A 22,853-nucleotide genomic window follows, 5' to 3' on the forward strand; every position below is an offset into this window, starting at 1 on the left:
ATTATATCTTTAAAATGATCAATTTTATGTCTATTTTTGCTTATCCTACTGATACAATTCTTACTAGAGCTTTTAAGTTTCAGAGAAGAATGGCATGAAGACAATATTTGGCATTGCCCCGTATATGAATTATATTTATAGTTAATTGAATTTTTCCTAATTAGGACCAACCCCCCCAAATCTCAAAAAAGATGTCAAAATTTTTATTAAAATAGAACATCACAGATCTTAAATGTATTTCAAGATGTAATAAATGTTTTCAGAAAGTAGGCTACATAGCATAACAGAATGTTCAATGGAAAAGAACACAGAGTTTATCCCTATCATGCCACTACCATGCTGAGCACACTAGTATAGAAGCCTCAGTAAACTCATCTATTATGGATAGTACATAGGGAAAATTATTTCAATAGTCACTTCCAACTCTATTTTTTCTCAGAGGTTCCTCCCCTACAAAAAGGAAGGAAGCGAGGAGCTCTAAGATATTTCCATATTACAACTGTTTATGAATTTTTACCATACTTTAAAAGAGCACAATGACTTTCTTCTTATTTCATATTTATGGTGAAAATTGTGCTGAAGAGGATCATCAGCTTCTCTCAGAAAATGTATGTGCACTGAAATAACTTACATGAGAACAAATCATTTTAAAATGGCAGGTTATCAAGTGAAGTGCTACAGATGTGGTTTCATAGTACTGACATTTATTTGCAGGATGAATCTTCTACTCATTTTTAATATAATAGTGTTGTGGCAATTAAACTTTGGAGCTTGTCCATATAGTTGAATACTGTTCTATTCACTCATCTCTCCTACCTGCCACATCTGAACTTTTAGTGTAAATTCATATCTAACAGAATTCTAATTTCTGCATTTATTATTCTAACAATAAGTTTTAAAAAGCTACTAGTTTTTAAAATTTCAATCCACTTGTATCTATATAGATCAATGATAGAAGTTATCTTTTTACCTCATGAATTTTTTTTTTTTTATCATTTTGGCACTCTGGAAGGAGTGCATTACTAGGCATTGCGAATTCTTAACTGTTAGGTGTTGCAAAGTCACTTTAGTCATGTGAACAAAATAGATATTTTTTCCTAAATGTGCAATGATGGAGGAGGAGTTTTCTTTGCAAGGGTGTTCTGTCACTTTAAACAAGTTTATAACATTTCGTAGGAACAGCAATCTTGTGCATGTATGATTTTAAAGATGTTTAATAGTCTCCCATGGTTTTCCACTTTCAGTGGTATATACACAAATAGTAACTAAGCATTTCTATCAAGAGGGCAGTACAAAATCCAAAACCATTCTTGCACTGGGATTTGGAAGTCTTAAGCTGTCATAGACTCTTACCAACTCCTTTGCCATTTCAGTTGGTATTTTCATCCCCTATGACTATTTGGTTATGTTAATAATATTTAAAACCATTAAACATAATAACACTATTTCTCCAAATATATCGATTTGAATTTGTTATAGCTTGAATTTGAAGAGAGACAATATTAGGGAAGGAACTACTGCATGAGTGAAACATTACTATTTAGAGATTTGATATTTCAAACAGGGCAGAGTTCTTCTATCAAGGAGAAGCTTCTTCAGACTATAAACATTTCAGTGGGATTAGCCAGAGCAGACCTCCACCAGACTCAGTGTAGCTCTTCTCCTATCTTCTGAGGAGATGGACCCTAATAAATTTGAATTCATATCAGTCAGAAGGCCTGTTTTATCCATAACTAGATATATATGAAGCCCTCTACTGAACCCATAATATGTTAGGCTTTGGGGAGTTGGAGTTAGACTGGTTAGATATAAAGCTTTATTAGCTCCTAGAAAAACAAATCTTGTCTAGGCGGCCGTTAAAATAAAATATCCTCAATTGCCAACATGACTTTCATTATTTCTCTTCATGCTCAAGAAGCTACATTCTCCTACTACATAAAACAATTTAACTTTTACAAGCTGCCTTCTTTTATTCTGTCATTTATATTGGATATTTTTAAAAAGTACAAATACTGCAGTTTATTTTCTTGTGTGAGTTTTTATTAAGGGATTCATGGATTGCATTCATGAGATCTCCACAGAACCAAAAAGCCTCCTCTTGCACCTTAAGTTACCAATTCTCTGCTAACAATCTTCAGCTAGAGAAACTGCAATAAGGCAAATCTGTATCCAGTGATCTCAGAATTTTCAAAAATACAGATTATAACTAATTAATAAAATACTGAGATCAAGACCACTTTTTTCAGCTATAAAATTGGCAGAAACCAAAAAGCTTGACATTCCCCAATGTTAATAAAGCCATGGTGAAACATGTAAAATTATGTAACACTGGAACTTTTTAGAGTGCAAATGACAGTATCTTCTGGATTGAAAATGCATATCCAGTTTGACCCAGTAAGTTCAACTCTAAGAATTTATTTCGTAGATATAATTATAATAGAGCATATAATAATAGAAAGAGCTATGCAATATTGCTTGTAATGACAAATGGCTTGAAGCAATTTAACCATTGATCAAGGAGTAACCAGTGAACTAAATTACAGCAGAAATGGAATGAATGGACTGGAATACAATGAATTCATTACAAAAGGTTCATTAAAATCTCTGTGAAGCCATGTAGTTTTCAGCTATGTAGTAAACTACTACATATGCTAAGATGTCTAAAATGAACAATATATTAATTCTTTCCTTATAGACACTTTGTTATAGGGATATTTTGTGTAGTATTTATAAGATCACAATAACAATAAAATAAAACTTACTCTTCCTGAAAAATCACAAATTCAAATTTTATCACTGTTGCTGCCCTGGATAGCTACCCAGCTCTATTTGACTTTTAAAGTACTGTAATTAATCCAGGCAAAAATAGAGTGACAGTGAGTAGGAAGTGTTAAATAGCCAAATCCCAGGGCTACAAATTATTAAAGAAAACTAAATTTTGCCTCAAGCAGCAGTCTGTGATAGAAGGCATCTTGTTCAAAATCCAGAAATAAACAAATCGTTATTCTGTTAATTATAAATGTTTAAACTTCAAAACTTTTATTAACTTAGTTTTGAAGCAAAAACGTTAAGACTAGAAGGTTGGATTATTTCTGGGTTGGGAGCTGTATCTAAGATAGAGTTGAAAATAATATTTTCTGCCATATCTTCTAGCTTTAAAGTGCTCTGTGTATAATTATTTCTCCTTAAGTTTTAGTAGCAGAGGTGGAGGGAGATTGAGACTAGGCATCTGCAAAGAAATTTTAAAAATGCGTTACAGTAATAGAGTCTGTTATTTCTTACATGGCTAAATTTGTTAAGTTAAAGAAACAGTGTCTCTATTACTGCCTATCCACCAAGTAGCTTTTCAAAAATCATTTGCTGCTTGCCTATGAGTCCCCTGCTGATCTGTGATTTGATTCCTTTTCTCTCTAGGCCTAGAACACTATCATGTAGACAAACTCTAGGGAGTAGAAAACAGTATAGCATATTGAGGGCATTTACATTTATAGTGCTTTATTTAAAAAATATTCTGGAGTCATTGTAAAAACACCAAAAAACAATAGGAAAAAAAAAATCAGTAAACACTCCACTTCCTTACAAATTGACATTTTATGTCTTTGTTCCATTTCAGTTTTTTTATATATACATCTACAGTTTTGCAGTCATAATCACAGGTTGTATATCATTTTTTATTCTTTATGGAATGTGTATGAACTTGGAATATTTGAAGATGTATTGTGTACTATAGCATGGACCTAAATATTTGAAAATAGGTTAATAATTGCAGTCAATAAAGGAAATTAAAATTTAAATTAAATTGACAGATTAAATTAAAACAGAATATAAATTAATAAATTAATATTGAGGTGAGTTGCAAATGTTTGTAAAGTTTATATAATATACAATAGGAAATATGGATTTTTCTCCTATAAGTAGTAAACCCCTTAAAATAGAGATTTTAATGATATATAAGCATGTTTCATTTGGAGAAAATGTAGGTCATAGACAAGAAGAGAAATAGCTTTAAAAAATAAGTTAAAATATAAGGTACTGAATTTTGTATTAACAAGCATACACCAAACAAGGTGGCCTAAAAGACCAAATGGATTGTTCCAAACCACAAGTCACTCAAAATTTTATCTACTCTACTTTAATATAATAAAGGCCATATATGACAAGCCCACAGATTATATCATACTCACGGGTGAAATATTTAAATTTTCCCTCTAAGATCAGGAACAAGACAAGATCAGGACCAAGACTCTCACCATTCTTATTCAACAATTATGGAAGTCCTTGCCAGAGCAATCAGCCTCCCCATCCCCCTTAAAAAGCCATCAGAATTGGAAAGAAAGAAGTAAAATTAAAATTGTTTCTATTTGCAGATGACATAATATAATATACTACTGAGTATTCTATATCCTAAGGACTCCATCCAAAAACTGCTAGCTCTAATCAACAAATTAGGTAAAGTAGCAAGATATAAAATTAACATAGAAAAAAAAAAGAAATACAACATTTACTATATATTTTGCCTTGACAGAAGAATTGCAAGTTATTTTGGGATAGCAATAAATTTGATTGCAGAAAAAAGAGTTAAATTAACATAGAAAATTAGTAGTATTTCTATACAGTAATAATTAATTATATATGAAACTATATATGAAAAAGACATAAAGAAAACAATCCTATTTACAATAACATCAAAACAATAAAATATGAAGGGATAAATTTAACCAATGGGGAGAAAGATCTCTACACTGAAAACTGAAGACATTGATAAAAATAAATAAAAAAACACATAAATAAATGGAAAGGTATGCCATGTTCATGAATTAGAAGAATCAATATTGTAAAGATGTCCATTTTACCCAAAGCTATCTATAGATGCAACACAATCCCTATCAAAATTCCAATGACATTTTTTACAGAAGTAGAAAAAAAATCCTAAAATGAATATGGGACCACAAAAGACCCTGAATACCCAAAGAAATCCTGAGAAAGGAGAACAAAGCAGGAAACATCACCCTTCCTGATTTCTATATTGCAAAGTTATAATAATCAACAGTATAGATCAGTATAAAAACAGACACATTCAGAGTCAACAGAACAGAGTCAAGAGCCCAGGAATAAACCCAGGTATATATGGTCAATAGTATTTCACAAGAGAGCCAAGAATACTCATTGGAGAGCAGTCTTTTCAATAAATGGTGCCAAGAAAATTGGATATTCACATGTGAAAGAATGAAACTAGACCCCTCTCATACATCATTCTCAAAAATTAACTCACAATGGATTAAAAACTTAAATGGAAGACCTGAAACCATAAAACTCCTAGAGGAAAACACAGGGAAAAAGCCCCTTGACATGGGTCTTGTAATGCTTTTTCATCTATGACACCTAAAGTACAAGCAGCAAAATTAAAAAATAAACAAGTATGACTAAATCAAACTAAAAACCTTCTGCACAGTAAAGGAAATGACCAACAAAATGAAAGGCAACCTACAGAATAGAAGAAAGCATTTGCAAATCATATAAAAAACAGAGGTTAATATAAAAATACATAAATAATTCACACTAATCAATAAAAATAAAAATAAATCCAATTTTAAAATGTACAAATAGGACAGATTTTTTTCCAAATAAGTTACACAATGTCCAACAGGTACATTGGGTATGGAGTAGTGGGTAAAATATCCAATTAGTGCTCAACATCACTAATCATTAAAAAAATGAAAATTGAAACCACAGTGAGATACCATATCATGTCTATTAGAATGGATATCATCAAAATATAAGAAGTCTAGCTGGTGAGAATGTGGAGAAAAGAGAACCCTTTCTCACTGTTGATAGGATTGTAACTTGGTACAGCCACTATGGAAAGCAATATGGAGGTTTCTTAAAAATTAAGTACAGACCTACCATGTGATCCAGCATTTCCACTTCCAGGTATATATTTAAAGGAAACAAAATCAGTATGTTGAAGAGTATCTACACCTCTGTGTTCACTGAAACACTATTAGGTTGTTTCTTGATGGCACAACTAGAATTTAAAACCAGGCAGTCTGACTAATCATACATATGAAATACTATGTAAGTTTATATGGACTTAAATTTTGCCAAAGTGTACTGGGATCTGCTGTATGGAGGGGCATAGGAGAGCAAACAAGAAGATGCTTAGAGTTCAAGTTTACAGCATTCTGCATGTTCCCCTCAATCACATGCATTTTTAAAAGCAAAATCTGAAGAGCTTGAATTGTGAAAAATGATCTAAGAGACAGATTACCAGAGTTTAGAGAACAGAGCATGACTCTAGAGTGACGAATAAAGAATGCTTCCTAGAGGTTTTATAAATAGTTCAAGCTTGCTACATTTTATAGTTTCACTTGCACTATTTTTACTAAATATCTGTATAGCTTGTGACTCAGAAACTTGTATTTACATTGATCATCTTAACTTCTTCCAAGTTAAAATTTTAATGTATTTATCACAAAAATAAGATAATAAGAAATACTTTTTTTCAGTAATAAAAACTGTAGCCTATGTATCAAGAATTAATGATCTGGTGTCCTCTGATGTTGCTTAGCGTGTAATTAATACATGCCAACAAGCACGTGAAGTGGGGGAAAAAATACACAAGTTAACCCTGGTACAAGAATTCTACAAGTGCTTTCGTGTTTTTCTCCTTGTTTTCTCACTGAATTAAATGGGCTTCAGTCTGCAGTCTTGTTGAAGGAGACAAAACTATGAGCTTATAAGAAATTCTTTATTTTTCTTTCACCCAGTCATCTGATAAAAATTAATGAAATACCTACTGGGGGCCCTCACTGGTGATTTAATATTGAACAAGACAGACAAGTTTCCTGCTTCTTGTTGCTAACAGAGTCTTATAATAAACAAGTTAAACTAAATCAGTAAAAGAAACACAGATGGTGATAAGTGAAGGCATAAAGTAAGACATATATAGTCATGGGAGGAAGTTCTTTTAACAGGGTTGTCAGAACATTAATTTTTGATTTTTGACTTTTGAGCTGTGAATTGAAGAGAACAAACAAGTTAGCAGTGCAGAGATTGTCATTTATTCATCTGTAGATTTATCAACTATCAAATATAAATTTCCATAATTTTTTCACAACTTGATTATAAATGTCATATTAGAAGATGTTTTACCATCAAGGATTAGGGAACCTCCTACACTGTAGGTGAGAATGTAAATTGATGCAGCCAATATGGAGGACAGTATGGAGACTCCTCAAAAAAACTAAAAATAGACTTAACCATATGATCTCGCAATCCCACTCCTGGGTATATATCTTGAGGAAACTATAATTCAAAAAGACATATATATCCCAACGTTCAAGCAGCACTGTTTACAATAGCCAAGACATGGAAACAACCTAAATGTCTATTGACAGAAGACTGGATAAAGAAGATGTGGTATATATACATAAGGGAATACTACTCAGCCACAAAAAGTATAAAATAGTGCCATTTGCAGCAACATGGATGAACCTGAAGATTGTCAATCTAAGTGAAGTCAGAAAGAGAAAAAAAAAATACCATATGATAGTGCTTACATGTGGAATCTAAAAAAAAAAAGGACACAAATGGACTTTTATACAAAACAGAAACAGACTCAGACATAAAGAACAAACTTATGGTTATCAAGGGGTAAAAATAGGTAGGAAGGGATAAACTGGGAATTAGATTTGCACCTCTTGGACAGTGATGGAAATGTTAGCTATTTTGACTGTGGTGGTAGTTTCATTGATGTATATACATCTATCAAACTTCATCAAATTGTACATCTCAAGTATGTGTAGTTTACTGTATAGGAATCATACCATAATAAAGGTGTTTAAAAATTAACATGTCCAGATACTGACTCCCTCATTTTTCTCATCTCCAAATTCATGATTTCCAAACTCAGTTAATGGTGTCACTATCCACTACGTCACAAATTAAAGAGAAAACAGAGACAAAAATAAAAACCTTAGGATTATCTTTGATCTTCCCATCAACATTAATATCTTAATAATCACAAAATTCTGTCAGTACTTCTTAGTGTGTCTTGTGAATCAGTCCCATCCTTTCTATTTCTAGAATTTCTGTCTTATTGCAGCTATTCATCATTAATTAATTAGTTGTGGAAAAAGATAACTTGTTGGGTTTTGGTACATGTTAAGTTTCAAATGTTTGTGGGGGAACCAAGTGGGGATATGTGGTTAACTGTTGGTGTTCTGGTTCTTCAAATTGATAGATAGTTATTTGCTGCCTGTAAAACAAGTACCACAATTGTTCCAATTTTTCTATGATGATGTTAATAATAAATTTATAAAAAATAGATTTGTGAGTGATCAGCACATAGATGTCAATGGAAGCTATGAGAGAGGATTAAACTATCATGAAAAAATACAGATAAATTAACCAGAATAAAACCTAAATTTCTCATTTGAGATGACGGATTAAAAACAATAGCATGGTTCTTTATCCTAAGATACCCTTAAAGTATAAAATGTTAGTAAATATTAATAATGAAAAAACAGGAATGCAGTTATAGAAAGAAAAATGATTCAATAAAACTCTGAAACTGGAATATTAACAAAGTGTTGAATGATAATGCAGAGGTGCCTAGATTACGTGCAGAAGGACCACTTGAGTCTGGTCTCCCCTGGTAGACAACAGAGCAGCTGCTAGCTAGAGAAAGTTGTTTATTTGCCTTTTTTGCCTGTGTGTTTGTTTCTTTGTTGCTTATTTTAGGGTTTTAGGCAGAATTTTTCTTGGCTTTATTGTACATTTTTTATAATGCTCCTTTGCCCAATATCTTACAAAGAAATATTCAGTATACATTTAATGCCCTAAATAGATTTGTCAATGTGCTTATCAAAGAATGTCAACTATCAGAAACAAAAGAGAACTATCTATTTATTATTGGGCAATAGACAGACCTAGGATTTTCAAGGCCTTGAACATTTAAAGGTTAGATCTGGGATGAATAAAATAAGTATAAAAGAGTAACTAATGGATATTTTAATGAAGAAGCATTTAACCTTATTATTTTTAAACAGACATCTTAAGTATCTCTTAATTTTCCCACTAGCATGACCCCAAATAAACCACTTTGAATCTGGGTGAAGAAATTTGAATTCAATAAAACACCATCTGTTTAGTGTCAGCGAAACTTTTGCTATGACAGATTTCCACTTTTCAGCTTGGTACCTTGTTATAGCGTTTTTGACCTATCCATAGATCCGTGTTTAGAAAATCTTAAAGAAAAAGCTAAATTCAGAGAGGATGAAAGAACCACATCTTCAAAGAAATGAACTTTTTCTTACTTAGCTTTGTTCTCAAAGTTCCCCCTCTGCCCCTCAACTCTCCCAATTCTTTGTCCTCTCCTACCAATATTTGTTTTGTTGGTGAATCTACACTAACTTTTGTGAGCACAGAAACAGTTTAGTTTCTACCTTTGAAACTTCTACCTTAAGAGAGTCCTGTTAATACCTTGGAAAGAGCCCTCCAGGTGAAGTAAATGGTAAATAGATAGATCTTACAACTAGAGTTTTCTTGGTATTGTCGACAAAAAGCAAGAAAGCCAGGGTGATGGGAATGAAGGAAACAAGTAAGGAGGGGTAAATAATGTGAGAAACCAAGGGACCAGGAGGGACCAAGTAAAGTATGATTTGTAAGTTGCTGTAACAATGTTAAAGTTATACCTTATTCTGAGTAAGATGAAAAGCTATTGGAAGGTTCTGAGAGGAAGAGTAACATAATTTGACATCATTTGAAAAATATCACAATCTTTGTTGAGTGAGTAATAGACTTGGGAGGGCAGGGTGACTGGAAGTACAGAGATCCTCAGGAAGCTATAGCAATAATTCAGGTAACAGATGATGTCATTTGAATTAGAGCAGGTTTAGAAGAGACAGTGAGACTTCCCAATGTGACTTGTGGATGCACAGACTGTGGAAAATGAAGGGAAAAAAAGAAAAATTCAACTTCAGTGTTTTTGTCCTGAACACTGATGGACTTAAGAGCAGATTTTATTTATTTATTTATTTATTTGTTTGTTTGTTTGTTTGTTTGTTTATTTAACCACTTTATTGAGATATGACTAACATTCAAATGCTGTAAATATTTAGTATATATTTTTTAAAAAAACAACAGATAAGTTGATCAGTTTAGAGAAGAGTATACATCTGTGAAGCCATTACCACAATCTATGCCATAAACATATATCATTCCCCAAAGTTTTCTTTCACCTTCTTTATCTCTTTATTGTTATTATCATTATTATTGTTGTTGTTTGATAAGAATACCTAATAAAGATATACCAGTTTTAATGAAGCAGAGTGAATTCAAGAATGAATAGGAATAGAGGAAGGAGGGATTATGAATATGGAAAACTCTTCAAGTTTTGTTCTAAAGAGAAACAGATACAGGAGGTAGTAGACAGGCAGGATATAGATTTAGAGAAGGGTTTTGTAAACTTATATTATTAGTGTGTAGTGATAGTAATGAATAAGTAGAGAGGGAAAAAATGATGATAAAGAAAAGAGAATGCCTCTTAGCACAAAGTCTCTGAACAGGCGAAAAGAGGAAACAAATACACAGTGAAAGGATGGCCTTATACTCACGGAAAGTGTATCCACTAAAATCCACAAATAAATCACATATAAGGGCACCGATAAAGGCAGATTGGTAGTACTGAAAATATGTGGAAGTTCTTTTCTGGTTTATTTATTCTCTTTAAGAGAATGCAAAATGAGAGTGTGTGTTGGAAGTTTGAGGAGGCAAGGTGTGTGACATAAATGTCTGGGAGAGAGGGAGAGTGAATTCACCAGCTTCAATAGAGTAGAATAGATGGAATCCACTGAGGGTGTAAATGTTCATAAATTTAAATTGGGACCAGTTATTAGACTTGTTTATTTTGCTGTACCCATGGAAAAAGAGTGCAGATATAGCAGTATTGAACTCATACTGGAAGTGAGTTAGATAAATTCTCAGACAGAGACAGAGGCAATAGCTTTAAGACCATAACAAGTAAGTTGTTGAATCTAAAACAGGGAGAGGAATAAGAATATAAGGCAGATGATAAACAGTGGAAAGACCAATAGATAGGCCATGCTTTGAGGCATGAAAATATCTATATGTTAAATAAACACCCTAGATGGTTCTCATAAAGGTGGTCCATGGACTGCATTTTGAGAACCTTCCATCTATTATATACATGATATGTTCTGCATAGGTCTTTTAACTTTTAAGTTTTATTTGGAGTTAGGGTATTAAAATAAGTACAATGGAAAAATAATCGGCAATCCTTGGAAAGTGAGATCCTTTAAGGTTTTGGAAGCTGTGAAATTACTGGAAAGAAAAAGATAAGGCCATGATAGTGTTGGGAGAGGAGATTGAGAATCACAGAAGATGGAAAGCCTAAAGATATAAGAAGCCAGGGAACTGGAGAGGGACAGAGAGATAGAACTATTGGGAAATGAAGGAGAATGCCAAAGATGTCTAGGTACAAGGTGGGCTACAGGTGATGTAATCTGATGTAATGAGCTTCAAAGGAAGATGACAGGGAGGAGAGAGTAGCGGTGGTATGCAAATGTTAATAAGGATCTAGACAACACATTCCTTGGAATGAGGTATGAAATTGTACTGTTACATGATGCAGTGTCCTCAGAGAATATCTAGGTTTCTGTTAGAGGGAGAAAGTTAAGGGAACATTCAGACAAGGCATTAGAATAGAGGTAACTTTGCTGAATCTATATTATGTGTTCCAGGGGTCATAGAGAAAAAGTTTGGATCATCAGTAGATATATTCAGAAAAAGAGTTTACAGAGATGAATGAAGCATAAACTATGAGCACTGACTATTCTAGGATTGAATATTCTGTGATTACTGAGGTTAGCACAGATATAAGGCAGGATGATTTCACCTTGACAGTCTCCTAGAAGAGGTGAATGATCCATTCTAATTGTAATCTCCTTCCTGGAACTGGTGTCTTAGACAGATTGTGATGGTCATTTGCATAGTACGAGCGGAAAGAAAGGGAAAGCCTGCCAAAATTTACAGCACTCTATTGTTTCCTTTTTTAAACCGGCCAACAGCAGCATCAATGCCAAGCAATTAAAATAATTCTCAAAGGGAGGAAGTTATAATATAGTAGTTAAATTTGTTTTTGTGTATATTTTGAAATATTTGGCCAAAGAGTTTCAAAAATTCTTCTGTTAAAAAAGGTTTTCTTTTAAGCATAATTTTATGTCAGTGTTTTTAAATAACACTGTGAAATACTTAAAATGATAAATGTTCAGATGTTTGCCTGTCCTATGAGATAATTCAGTCTAGTGTTTCCTGGCAGAAAGAATGCAGAGCAGTTTATTTCCTATTTTTATTTATTCTCTTATCTTCCTCATCATTGGAATCAGGTAGAAATACATAAGATCATACATAATCTAAAACTGAAACCCCAAAGCACTCATAGCATTGTGTATAATAAAAGTTAAAAGACCTATGTAGAACATACAATGTATATACTAGATCGAATGTTCTCAACATTTAGTCCATGAATAACATTTACAAGAACCACGCAGGGTGTTTATTTAACGTATAGAAGTTTTCATGTCTCAAAGCATCTCCTGAATCATATTCTCAATGTATGGGATCCTAAAAGAATACATACAGATATATACACACATATACACACATACACACATGCATGCCCATACACACACACTAAAATATGACAGCCGTTCTAGTTTCAGAGAAAGTAGGATCTGGAAGATAACGAGACCATGTATTTATGTTGACAATCACCAAGGATGATTGCTTTGAGTAGGACCGTAACAAGATTTTTTTTTCTTTTTTACTATACGCTCTGTTAAGTAACTTTTTTAATTGGGTTCCCCTCAGAAGAAAACCTTAGACCCAGAGACAAAAAATCTGAGTACAAATAGCTTAACAATGAAGGAAACACTAGTCCAGGAGAACAAAATGTGGTGATTTTACGCTGTCAACTATATTTCCCACAATTACGTTCTCTGTATGGTTCCAGGTTAAAGCTGGCCACAAATTAAATGTGCAAAAAATTGGGAAGGCAGAATTGAAGAAGCAGCATGCTTAGGAGGTCAGGGGAGAATGCCGGGAATTGATGTCACTGATGTACTAGGTCGCCTTGTATGTGAGAGGCAGCAGCCAGGTTTGCATCTCTCCCTGATCCCCCAATAACTGCTTTCCAGCCTTTTGGAGTCCGGAACAGGCACATATACAATTTCGCGGCAAATAGCTCCAGCCTTTTCTGTGGATTACCAGTGCCAATAAGGTCAGAGAAGGTGTGAGACAATTGTGGGTTCCTCTCCGTCTTGGTGGATTCCAGTCTGTCTCTGTTTCCCTCACTTCACATCAAACTTCTTTTCCTGACTTTCAGGCCTGCTGACAATGGGACAGGAATGGGAAAGGGCATAGCCATTCAAGGAATAATACAGCAATTAACATCAAAATGGTGGAAGATTCAACCCCCAGTAGGCCCTGAGGCTTAAGATGGTGGGAGATTTGACTTCTAGCAGATCTCAAGCTTCATTATAGGCTCATTGTAATATATTAACATGGTGAATAACATGCCCACAGGTGCCATGGCAGTCCCAAGGTTAGCCACAAAAGGTCAAAGAGTGGGAAATGGCCAACTTCCTGGGAATCCCAGCCTCTTTCCCAGACTAGTTAGAATGGTCCTTCCACTTATTAGCATATGAAGCCATGAGCCCATAAAAACTGGCAACGCAGTACCTCACCACCACCCTCCCTCTCCCCCTCTTCAGAGACTGCCCACACTGTGTCTATCCAGTGTGTACCTACTTTTAATCTGACCACCCAACCCCTACACCTCATGGCCTTTCTCTTGCCTTTCAATGTATCTCTCTGAATAAATCTACCTTTACTCAATTGTGGCTCGCTTTTGAATTCTTTCCTGCAAGAAGCCAAGGATCCACACTTGGCAGGGCACGTCCCAGGCACTCAATGGAAGCCTGGGACACGGCCCTCCTCATGCCCCACATCCATTTTTCCTGTGTCAACATAGCATAGTTTCAGGCCCCCAAGCAATGCAGAGGCAATTGCCTTCCATATTTTGTTCTCCCAGCTCTGACAACGTTGTAAATTCTAGTCACTATAATAATTTCTTTATTTCATATCACTCATAGTGAATTTACCTTCTTAATCAAACTGTAATTTATAAGACAGGGAAGGAAAGAAAATCTGCTAGAGGGAATAATTAAACAAATTACTACTACAGTTGACCAGGGCTCAGTCCCACTGGAAACTCTGGGAGCCAACACAGAACATGTTTTAGAGTTATTCCAGGCTAGCAGAGAAAGAGCTGAAATATTTAGCCACCTACTTCTGTCAATCACAGGTTAACAGCAACTCTCAAAGAGTAATTCTCCAGGTCTTCTAGTCTTTCACATCTCTGAGCAAAGTAGGTTCAGGTATCCAGATAAAGACCTCCAGCAAAGAGACACTACTGCTGGCAGATGGAGGGTCAGATGACCTGAGCAGAAATAGTGGAGGCCAGAAAAATGATGCTGAAAAAATCATTTGTGAGAAGTTTATAAGAATTAGCTCTTTCATCCTCACAGCACTCTACAAGGTATTCAGCCTTATTTACACCTGTCTCATGCATTATCAAAAAAAGATTTGGACAGCTTAGGAAAATTTCCCAGAATCACATAAGTGATAAATGAAGGTGTTAGGATTTAAACTCAGTTATAAGCAATTTCAAACTCCTTATTATTAACTACTTCCAAATCTAAGTTTAGTTTCTTCTATTATATATGGCAGTAGTCATGATTCTACCCAGTTGGGCAGAGAATGGCTATCATTCTGTGACATATCACAGACTATTTTGAGTTGCTTAGCTCCTTTAACTTTATCTGTATTACGGAATCTTATTCTATTTTGTGTGGGCCTTAACTCAGGATTTGCCTAACAAGATACCAGTAAAAGTGGGCCTAGAAAACCAATCAACAGATAAAGTACAGAGCATAGGATTTGTTTAAAGAAAATTATTTTTCTTTTTTCACCATAAGCACCAACTGCATTTTGGAAACAATCAGAAAAATGAAAGATTCTGATCAGAAGTTAGAAACGGTTGTGTGGTTGAGCCACACTTGTATTGCAGCAGTAAGATAATGCAAAAATAGTCATCATAGGTGAAGAAAAGGTACAGAAACAAAGAGAGAATCTGTGGAATCTACTGAACCCAAAGTTAATTCAGCAATTGAATCAAGTTATATTCAGCAATTAAGACAAGAACTGAAAATAGAAAAAATCCAAATAAGAGGGTATAGAAAACATATAGGAAACAGATGCTGAAGCAATTCTCTGATATCTAGGTAGATTTCTCCAGCCTCACCTCCCCCCATTTCCTGCCTTACACTCTCTGCTCTTACTTCATTAAACAGCTTGAAGATTCATCAGCCTTCTGACTTCTCTTTAGTTTGTGAACCTTTGCACATATTGATCCTTTTATCTGTAAAACACTTCCCTCTACAACTTACAATATACCTAATGATAAAATGTTGAATAATTTTCTCCACATTAGGAACAAGGACAAGATGCACAGCATCACACTTTCCGTTTAATCACATTCTAGAGGTTCTAGTCAGTGCAAAAAGGCAAGAAAAAGAAATACATGTTATAAAGATCAGAATGAATGAAGTATACTAAATTTATTTCAAGATATTATAATTATGTAGAGCATAAACATATATCACAAAACAATTATTAAAACTAATAGGGAATTTTAGCAAGTTTGCCAATGCATGGCTAATATTTTAAAATAGTAATTGTATCTTTATACTAGCAGAAAACAATGGCAAGACACAATTAAATAAATTACATTTTTAAAGTGCTGAAAAACATAATATGCTTAAGAGAAAATTAGCTAAAGGTATACAGGACCTCTGCACTGAAAACTACAGAATGTTAAGAGAAATGAAAGCTCTAGATAAAGGTAGTAATATTGTGAACAGGGCAAGTCTACAAATTAATCTTAATTCCAATCAAATCTCAGCAGGCTTCTAGGTAGAAATTGATAAAGTGATTCTAAAATTTACATAGGGATTAAAATGTTCTAGAAGACCTAAAACAATAAAAAGAAGGACAAAATTTGGAACTTGCACCTTTTTTTAAGACGTGGTAAAGAGGTATAAAAATCAAGACAGCATGCTAATGGCATAAGGATAGACCTGTAAGTCTGTGGAAGAATAGAGACTCCAAAAACAGACCCACATATACATGGTCAAATAACTTCTAGCAAAGGTACCGAGGCAACTTACTGGAGAAAAGAGAGTCTTTTTCACATTGGTGCTGAAACAACTACATATTCATATGAAAAAAAAAAAAGAGCATCAACTCTTCTCTCACACTATCTGAGAAATATATTTGAAATTGATCATAATCCTAAGTATAAAAGCTAAAACTGTAAAACCTCTAGAAGGAAAAAAAAAAGATAAAATCTTTGTGACCTTGGCAAAAGCAAAGATATTTTAGATGGGACAAGAACACAAAAAGTGTGAACTAAAAGGAAAATAATGCATCAGTTGGATTGTTTCTAAATTTAAAAAATAAATTACTCTTTCAAAAATACTGTGGGGATACAAAGCAATAGAGTCTAGGAACATAATTACAAAACATTTATTTGATAAGGGTCTTTTATAGGAATATTTATAACTATGTAACATTTACCAATGATTGAAAACCAATCAAATTAAAATGTGCAAAATATATGATACTTTTCAATTGAAGATACGTAAATCAACTTTTAACAAATCAAAAAGTTACACCAAATTAATAGTTATCAGGGAAATTCAAATAAAAACTCCTGACTGAAAATATTAACACTTTATCAAAATGTGAGGCGATGGGAAATACCATGTAGTTAGTGGAACTGTAAAATGATATCACTAGTTTCTTAAACATTTAATATATGTCTATCCTAAATTTGCCAAGAGAAATGAGAATGTATGTATAAATAAAGATACATTTTATTATTTTTTGCAGCTTTACTCACAATAGCCCCAAACTGGAATTATCTCAAATATCTAATAAGAGGTGAATAAATAAAATCAACTTGATATATTTATACAATGTATACAATTGAATACTTTTCAGCAATAAAAAGTAACAAAGTCCTGATACAAACAACATAGATGAACTTTAAAATTACGATGCAGTGTGAAAAAAGCCACTTATAAATAAAAACTGTAAGAAAAATAATATATGGTGACAAAATAAAGACCAGTGTTTGCCTGAGGCTGAGGATGGAGGAACAGCTGTGCTGCAAAGTGGAATAAGAAATCTTCTGTGGGTGACGTAATTGTTCTGTATCTTGACTGTGATTGTAGGTCCACAGGTAGATACAACCGTCAAAACTCATCATATTGTGCACTTTAAATAGATGCAGTTCATTATACACAATTTATATCAGAATCAAGTTGATTAAAACAACTTATTCAAGGCTCAGTCAATGATACTCTTATTTTTAACACACCCAAATTAGTCTTCTAATAGCAAAGGTCTTTTGGGAATGCCTATTTTGAAATAACATATGGCATTGCCTGGCATCAGCAAGGGCTAACCTATTTAGAATTAAGCTGAGTTATTTGGATTTTTTTTTCTGCTACTGAGTTGTAGGAGTCTTTTATACATTTTGAATATTAGCCCCTTATCAGATATATGGTTTAGAAATATTTTCTCCCATTTCATAAGTTGCCTTTGACTCTGTTCATTGTTTCCTTGGTTGTACAGAAGTTTTTAGATTGATGTAATCCCACTTGTCTATCTTCTGTTGCTTGTGCTTTTGGGGTTATAGTCAAGAGATCATTGCCAAGACCAATGTCATGAAGCTCTTCCCCTGTTTTCTTCTAGGAGTTTTACAGTTTCAAGTCTAACGTTTAAGTCTTTAAAATATTTTAGGTTGAGTTTTGTGTACAGTGTAAGATAAGAGTTCTATTTCATTTTTTTTGCATGTTGATATCAAGTTTTCCCAACATTATTCACTGAAGAGCCTATCCTTTCCCCATTGTGTATTCTTGGCATCCTTGTCGAAGATCAATCTACCACATGTGGGTTCTGATCAGCAGAAGTCCCGCCCAGACGGAATGAATTACTCTAGACTCTGTCGAAAGTCCAGAGAGTGAGAGGGAGTCGGGGACCAACTCCATGAGCTTCTCAAATGCTCCCACATCTATTGTGCACAATCAAAGGAAAAAATCACTAACAGTTGTGTGATGGAATGCAGGAATTTAGGAAAAGACAGGATGGGATAGAGATTGTAGAATCCACAAGGAGTACAAAGGCTTAATTTATCTTCAGGGAAGTCATGGGGAAAGGGGAACAATATACATTCTTTAGATATGTTAATTACACAGCAGACCACCAGGCCAGCCAGTTCCTTGTCTTAAGGATAACAAGACTATCTAAACAACAGGCAAGCCCAGCGTTTATAGCTGAGAGCCTGGGTCGTTGCTGTGCAAAGAGCAGAGTGCTATCTAAATCCTCAGCTATGCAAGCAAGGCATTGTCTCTGCTTTTTATGGCAAGGAGACGAGACAGGAGTGTGGATGCACAGGAGCCTGCTAGCTAAGCAGTTACTAAGCACATTTGTTCTTAAAGGTGACAGGTGGCCGGGGTCTGTTACAATTTGTTAACCCAATCATGGGCTCCCGTAACCACATTATGTGTGGATTATTTCTGTGCTCTCCATTCTGTTCCACTGATCTGTATGTCAGTTTTTATGCCAGTACTATATTGTTTTCATTATCACAGATTTGTAATGTATTTTTAATCAGTGTGATGCTTCAGAACCATAATATCACCTTGCACCTGTTAGAATGGCTACTATTAAAAAAATAAAAATAACAAGGCAAGGGTTGTTGGCAAGGATATGAAGAAATAGAGACTCTTGTATTCTGTTCCTGGAAATGTAAAATGGTACAGCCACTATGGAAAACAATATGAAATTTCAGAAAAACAATTAAAAAATAGAACTTCTACCAATCTTGCTTCTAGGCACGTGTCTAAAAGACTTGAAATCAAGACATAGCTGCACTCCCATGTTCACTGAAGCATTATTCAAAACAGCTAAGATATGGAAATAACCTAAATGTCTGTTGATGGATGAGTAAAGAAAATGTGATATATACATACAATGGAATATTATCAGCCTTAAAAAGAAGAAAATACTGCCATATGTGACAACATAGATGAACCTGGAAGGCATTATGTTAAGTGAAAGAAACCAGTCACAGAAGGAAAAATACTGTATAAATCCATTTATATGAGCTATCTAAATTTGTAAGACTCATAGAAGGAGAGAACATAAGGATGGCTTCCAGGGTCGCAGGAAGGGGGAAATGGGAGTTTTTTTTTCAACTTGTACAAAGTTTCAGTCACGCAGGATGAGTTAAGTTTTAGAGATCTATCATACAACATTGTGCCTATACTAAACAATACTATACTGTGCTCCTAAAATTTTATAAAGAAGGAGGATCTCGTGTTAAATGTCCTCACTACAAAAATCAATCAATAAATCAATCACTGAATGACAGTTAAAAAAATAATTAAGCCTCATGTTGATAGTAAAAAGAGTGATATCCAGGTCTAATGACTTACCGTATCACAAAAAAAGAGAAAGAAAACAAAAATCTCTCCAGCACCTCCCTAAATAATACCCTGACAACAAAAAAAGGAGTATTATATGAATGTAGAGTGTTGGACCAAATAACACAATTAAATTTGCTGCACTGTTAATTGATACCTATGTCACCATAATTATTCATACTAGGGTTACCAAAGTTAATAAATACTTGTTCATTGCCAGAGGCAATTTTTCACATTCTTCCTGGCAGTAACCTGTAGCTGTGCCAAAAAGATTTTTGCAGCATTAAAAGCTCTGCTCTAAAGAGTTGCTGAACATGTCATTTCACTAATAATTGATTTGCTTCCCTTCATTTTCACAACCCTTCAAGTAGCAAGAAACACTGACTAATAAATTCACAGCACCATGGGTAGAGATCTTTTCTTCTGTTCAGTTGTGATACTGACATCCTACTGGGCTCCATCTGAATGACCGTGTATATACTGTCTTATGTCTGTATGTAAAATAATAAAAAAATTTCCTCAGTATAAGAAAAATAATTATTGACTTTTATATTCTGCTTAAATAGTACTGATTACCTTCTAAAATATTTAGCACATTGAAAGCAATAATTTCTGACTGTTCTCTTAGCTTCTTGAAAGAGTTTAAATTGCAGAATTATCGATTTTAATTCATTGCTTCATCTTGTATCATTCTGTTTGTTGGGATCTATACTGTGTTACATCACAACTACAGATATTAGTAAAGAACAAATAATTATGCAAAATTACAGATTTTTAATGACATACGTATTCATGCTTTAAAAATTTGCATGCAATTATTAAACATTTATTTTGTACATGGTATGGAGTTCAACTGAGAGAGAGTTAAGGCATAATTTCAGCTCCAAGATGGTCTTATAATCTATGATGGCATGTAAGTTCTTTCAGGTTCTCTGATAAGGAAAAACCAAGACAGAATTATACATGCAAGATATTATATGTACTTTTGAGGGATAAGGAGGACAATGCATGAAAAGGCAGGGAGGGCCTTCAGACTAGTCTTTAAGTGTGACATTTTTGAAGAAGGGGAAGAAAGGAAAACTGAGTACGGAGAAGTCTCAGTATAGTTCTAAGAAAGTTTGTTTAGGCAAATAGAGTCTGCATCAGAGCTGCACATCAGAAGAATTCCATATCTTGCAGGAATGGTCTAGAATTAGTATCTCCGCCACATTGTCCCTGCAGAGCAGCCTGCAGGAAGAATGTTCCTGGCACAAATGACATCCTAAATTTTCATGCCAAGCTGCTGGAGCTATCAGCCAGCAATACACATTCCAGTAGACTGGAGCAGTGCATTTTCATGACCACATGTCATCACTTGCACCACAGACCATTTTCACCATGCCGTCCAGCAAGCAGCTTCCAGATAGTTCCTACTGGGCTCTTTTTCTGAGGGGAAAACTTAGACAAGGGAGGGCAAAGAGGAATGAGACAAATGTAGTTTCCATCACCACAGTTAGTCTTGGGCTAACTGGTACTCATCCTCTCTAGTCAATGAATTCTAGATCAGTAAACTGGCAAAGGATCATAACTTCATACTGGGGCTACTGTATTCAAAGCCCTCTGGTTTATCATTCTTTCCCTTTTCTCGTTGTAGATTGTACTAGAGTTCTCCAGAGAAACAGACCAATTGGATACACACACACACACACACACACATTTGAGACATATGTAAGAGGAGATTTATTATAGAAATTGACTCATGTGGTTGAGGAGGTGATAAGTCTCATGATCTATCATCGGCCAGCTGGAGAAAAAGGAAAAAAGAAAAAGGAAGGTGGAAAAAAGAAAAAGGAAGGTGGAGAAAAGGAATTTAGTCCAAGTCCAAAGACTTGGGAATTTGGGGACTGATTATGTAAGTCCAGATCTGAGTCTGCAAGCCTGAGAACCAGATGTGCTAATGACTGAGGGCAGAAGACGGCTGTCTCAGCTCAAGCAGTGAGAGAGCAAACCTACTCTTCCTCCACTTTTCGTTATATTTAAGCTGTCAACAAATGGGATGGTGCTAACCCACACTGGTAAGGGTCATCTGCTTTACTCATTTCATTAGTTCAAATGCTAATCTATTCTGTAAACACACTGAAATGCAGTTTTACCAGCTATCTGGGTATCCTTTAGCCCAGCAATCTGACACATAAAACAATCACACAGATGTTAAATCGGACCTTTGCTGGCTGCTTATCTATTTCACTTCTAGGGAGAACATGCTCTATTAATCATTTCCAGAATTCCCTTTAGATCATCTCCCTTAGCCTCTTCTCTAACAGTGCTGGTAATTGAGGTCTTCAGACTTCTGGCTGTTAAGCACTGTCAGGTGACCTCTAGTACATGAAGTCCCACAACTTTATCAGATATTAATGAGCCCAGGTCTGTGCCACGTCTCTCATTGTCAGCACTTGCCTGCACTAGAGAGTCATCACTGAGCTGTTTTGTGATCCTGATTCCCCTCTCAGCAGAGCTCTCCCAGTAGCCTGGGTGAAGGGTGTGTTCTCTGGGCCCTTCCATTGTACATAATACTCCGCTGGGTCTCCTGTTCTCATACAACATACTTATTACAACAAGACTACTTCACCCTCTTTTATTTATTCTTTGGGAGTCTGCTAGGGCAATTTAGACATTACTTCATTCACTCTGTTTCAGTTCTGCAGGCTTCTTAGAGCCACTCAAGATGCAATTTTGCTTTAGTGCTCAGTACAGTCTTGTTAGAAACAGCAATAGCCACATCCTGTTTTCAATTGTGGACACCTAGGTTGAAGAGATAAGCAACTGGCCCAACACAATGTAGTTAATTTACAGTCAGTAGTAAAATGCAGACCCATCTGGCTCAAAAATCCATGTTAAAAAAAAATAAAAGAGCAATATGACTCTATTTTATGTCTTTTTGCTAGGATGTTTAAATCCTGCTTCTTGAGAAATGCATGAAAGTCAATGGATTCTGGCTTCTTCTGACCCACTTAGTCAGACCTTCTCAAAATTCCTTTCTGGAATATTCTTTTGGTTCTCTCCCAACATGCAAACTAATTCCTTCACCTCCTTTTTTTTATATAAAAATGTCTTCCCTTATTAGGGCCAGCATCTCCCTGGTCAAGTTATGCTGAGATTTTAACCCAAGTTATCAGCCCTGTTGCAGGAGAGATTTGGGGAGCTTCTCAGGAGACACCTGCTACTCTGCAGTGGAGAAGC

General features: G+C 34.8%; 1 long non-coding RNA gene across 1 annotated transcript in view; it reads right to left on the reverse strand.

Annotated features, from left to right (window-relative positions):
• LOC140698746 (uncharacterized) overlaps positions 1-22,853 on the reverse strand; it is a 300,352-nt gene that overhangs the window by 160,145 nt on the left and 117,354 nt on the right. The gene's annotated exons all lie outside the window — the stretch shown is intronic.

Source organism: Vicugna pacos, chromosome 10 (genome assembly GCF_048564905.1).
Source record: "Vicugna pacos chromosome 10, VicPac4, whole genome shotgun sequence".
Classification (NCBI taxonomy): Eukaryota; Metazoa; Chordata; class Mammalia; order Artiodactyla; family Camelidae; genus Vicugna; species Vicugna pacos.